Raw genomic sequence first — 4887 nt, forward strand, 5'->3', positions numbered from 1 at the left:
ACTTCAGCAATACTCTTGGCCCGTTGAACTTGGCTCATTAGCTTTTTATTTTCTGGTGAAGTTGGGTTGAAGTTCTCTGTAGCATGAGATATTGGGAGTGCCCCAAGGCAACCAATACTATCGATGAACTGGGCTAGAATGTTTATGTGTCACTTTAGTTCTCTCTTTTCTCGCCCATCCTTCTCCGACCTGGTGAGCATTTTCTTTGCCGATACCTAGAAGAAATTATTGTCTGTGTCTCTACTCATGTTTCCCAATTCCACCTTTGTGATCTCGAAATCATCGGGGCTAGCCTCCTTGTTTTCATCCTTGGGTTTGTAAGAGGCGATTTCAGCAACCCATTTTCCAGTGCCCTCATCATTGTCTAGGCGAGCGGCAGTCTTGAACCTTTTCAGCTTTGGATTCTTCTCTATGTACTTAATGACCATTTCCTAAATTGGAATAGTCACGGGAAGAAAACTCCACTTTTTGTTCATTGAGGTGGTCAACCACTTAGGAGTTGCACTGGAACCAGTGGTTCCTTCGATCATTTTGGAAGGTGGCGTCATAGCCATAGTCACCGTATGAGAATCCAGGGCACTAGCAACATCGCCATCCAAGTCTTCAATTTCAAATATCTGGGCATCGAGAATGGTATCTTTCACCCCTGTATCCTTTGCCTAATCCATCTTTCTTTGAGTGGCACTTCAGGACCGAGTATGCCGAGGAGTACAAAAATCCAAAGCTGAATTAGACCTATGTCTAAGCTGGGGCGGCTTGTTATCCTTACCTGCACGAGCAGGCATAGAAGCATTGTTAGAAAGATGCTTTGGTGAAGGTAGAGGATCCTTATTACTTCTCGCAGAATTAGACTTAACGCCTAATTTCATTGCTTTCACGTCGCGGTCCTTTCCAAAACTCCTTTGGTCCTTAACTGTATATCATCTTTCTCTTCCTCATCCCAATCAATTGGAGGCATTTCAACTTCTGCATGGGCTAAGTACCCTGGTTCAAATAGCTCTAGATAGTCCTCTTCAAGCCCCTTAGTATCCAACTTTATCTGTAATGAAACAACTTGTTCTAACACCAATCTCATGTTTCCCCTTTTGAATACCTCGAGTTCATCTGTACAATCTTCCTAGAAATCCTCTAACTGGGGCTTTGGGAGGTATGGCATTAGACCAAGACTTTGGGAAAATCCCTTATTATCAAAACCTTTCCTTTCAGGATACAGGGAAAAATTGAAATTCCTGAGGTTTGCTCTAATAATCAAAGCGTCAGACATCGAACTGCAGGACAACGCGCCCAATTGGATGGGAAAATGACCTTCCCATTTGTCCCTGGGTTGTGCCTTTTTTATTACAGAGGTTAGTTGTCTGCATATCTCCACCAGAACAAAGCAATCTGAACAGAAGTGAGGGAGCTTGAAGGGCTCCTCTTCAAAGCCGCCTACTCGTATGTAACAGAAGCGTGGAAACTAGATATAAAAACTACCAAACCTCTTTATCAAGGTCTATTGATCTTCGGAGATTCTTTTGGCTTTCATATTTTTCAATTCATGACACAAATCACCCAGAAAAGCATTGTGCACCCTTCTAAAATCCTGTAAGGCTTTATCCTTTTGTAGCATGGGATAGAACTCATATACGGGAACATCCTCCTTAGTGAGCTGTTTTGGTGTTCCAACCAACTCCTTAACACAAGTCAAACAATACAAGAGATATGAAGACATAAAGAAGTTTTGTTTGAACTGTTTAGCCATACTCAGTTGTTCTCTCATTGAATCAGCAATCAATTCAGCCCAATCCAAATATTGCTTCCCTTCTAAAACCAATTGCACGTAGCAATAAATCCAGTCATTGAAGCTATAAGCTTCAGCGGATCCTCTGGCTCGATGCAACAAAATCATTACGTCATGAATGTGAGGCAACATGTGATTCTTATTAGGATTCTTGGGTAACCTGGAACCACCTCTTTGAGGAACCTTCAACCAAAATTTTGCTACATTGTTACGGTGTCTGGTTCTGTCTGCGTTGAACTCAGTGATTGACTGAGCAGGGGAGAAGTTGGAGAACTAGTAATCAGGTATCTTGAAGACTGAGGAAATTACTTCATGATTTATGGCAAGAAGGGTTTCACCATTGTCTCTCCTAATGGTTTTAGACACTGGGTCGTATCTAGCAATACATTCCCGAATCAATTTTGGGCAAGGAATGGTTGGGGGAAAAGTTGTGGCTTCTATGAGACCGCTACTCAAAATCTCCACACCAAAAGACTTGTCAATTCCCTTGAACACCCTCTCTTTCAACACCTCAAGGTTTTCCCCTTTTAGGTCAGTATCGCTAACTATGGGTTCAGTGGATGCCAGGCTAAAAGCTTTCCCAAACAAATGTAGTGTGGACTTCATAATTTAAAATAATATGCCTAAACCGATTACAACAAAACTTTCTGTAAGAGAGAAAATGCAAGCAAAAACCACTGGAGAGGACAAGAAAAAGACTCACCTTCGCAGTTGAATAACCAGACGACGATAGCAGCAAACAAGACTCCTATCCAAGAAAAACAAAGAATCAGCAGCGAGGAACAAATGTGGAGCACTAACAATCCTTCATACCTTATTAGTGAAGGCAATGATACGGAAACATTGAATGCAATAATTCCAATTTTCAGTCTGAGTGTGTTAAGTTTGTGGATTAGACATCGTACACATGGATTGAATGCATGGCGGTGTTTTTGAAGTAACCGCTAGTTCCCGAAATGATTACTTACTTTGAAAAACCAAGGATTGACGTCACTTAAGACATGGTTCTGCTTCCTCATATTTAGCAATGAATGCACCATCAAATCATTAAAACCCACAGGACCCACCAACTTCGAACACATATGAACATCCTGAACAGACTTCATGAGCGTTCAAGTAGTTCAAGATGTACGCCACACTCAAGGAGAATTTTGCTGAGAAAACTAATAATATCAAGTTGCTGACCACTTGTGCTATATTGAACATGTTGAACATGTTTGAACCTCTTGAACTTGGTTCAATGAGTTCAAAACCCGGAGAGAAATAAAGTAACATATCGCCGGACAAGAAACTTTTAGAGAGCCGTTGCAAGACACTTAGAGAAAATATTAGTATGAAAAACCTCCCTGAACACCTAGGAACCTATGGAACCTAAATGAACCTATTGAACCCGGTTCAAAATGGTTCAACGTGTTCACAGAGTTCAACCAATTACCTAAACTTGACTTTTATGATTGAAAAAGGATTTACAGACATACTAAGGACTTGAACCAAGGTATCACAAGAAAGATTAGGACTCCGACTGAAAATTTTATAGGATGACTCGCTCTTATCATGAGGAATAAATGACGCAGTAACAAAAGAGAAGGGCAAAGAAAAGGTTAATGAAGAGGAAGAAGATGGAAGGAACAAAGATGATCAACATACAATAAATGATGAAGAATAATTTATTCAGAGCTAAATATGATGTTAAATCTATAATTTTAGCTTGGATAAGCGATATAACATGATACTGAAAAAGTCTCAGATATATATGATCTTAATACTATGTTTATGCTCATATTATGATACTATTACTATGGTCCTTATGCTAATTTTTTGCTATTATGATATAATTTTGTGGGCTAGATGTTATTCTAGTTGGGTTGAAACTGAGTGACATTATGATGCTCGCTAAAACTTTATCCAAATTTTATTATGATGCTCTCATTGGTAATAGACATACAATTATTATTATTTTATTTTTCTTGATTTAAAATATTGTTTAAGAAAGAGACATTCTATACATTAGATTGTAAATCTATTTAATAGGAATATTTAATATATATTTATATCTTCTTCTATTTCAAATCTTGGCTCTAAAACACACCATTCAACTTTTTTGAAATGTTATCTATATAACATTTTTCTTGTAAGTACACTATGTTGGGAATATGATTGTTGAGAAATACATAGTAGAATGAATGCAAAATTATAACATAAAATTAAAAGAAAACATAGAGACATAGATATATGTGATTCACTTAATATGGACTATTTTAATGAAGAAACAATTAGTCCTTCCTTTCATTTATTTAACAAAATGAAGGGATACAACCTATAACACATCCCTTGCAACTTCCTCTTCTCTCTATCACAATCTCTACACACAATATATTACAACTTATTCAATTGTAATAAAATGCTTTCATATAAAGGGTTGCATTCTAGGGAAAGAAAAGCCAACATAATATTTATCATCAGATTCACGACCTAATAATGAATGGTCCAAATTTATCATGTAAAAATAATGGTTTAGAATGAAATGGAATCCAAATGCCACTATAAGAACACCCCCAAAATTAGGCCTTTAACATGAATAGGCTCCAATACCAACACCCTCCCACTTGGAGACTAATAAGGAGGATAATTAGTTTCCATACCAACACACTATTCGACTTAAAAAGAATTATATCATGTTTCCAAGTATTTCTTAAAATAATTGATATACAACACTTTGTTGATTCACATGGAATTAAAAAATGAAAGCTCACATATATAAAATTAAAAATTTTCATATTTTTTTCAAAAGATCTCTTTAGAAGCTCTTTGATTTACTCAACAAGATTTGAAATACGAAATCCTTTTAATGGATCTAACAAATAGACTAATCAAACTAGAAAACAAAAACACAACTCAAAAGAAGTAGAGAAATAAGTAATTCATTTTCTCTATGATTCAAAGATTTTGTTTCTATTGCTCAAAGATTATTAATTATTGATTATTATTTTTTCATTTTTTCCTATAATTTTTTGAAAAGAATGAATTATTTTGTTTAGAAAGGAAAAAATAAATCTTTTGTGTTGCTTTGCTTCTTTGTTTTTAAACAATATTTATTTTTGTTTTGG

The sequence above is a fragment of the Cryptomeria japonica genome, chromosome 8 (assembly GCF_030272615.1).
Source record: "Cryptomeria japonica chromosome 8, Sugi_1.0, whole genome shotgun sequence".
Classification (NCBI taxonomy): domain Eukaryota; kingdom Viridiplantae; phylum Streptophyta; class Pinopsida; order Cupressales; family Cupressaceae; genus Cryptomeria; species Cryptomeria japonica.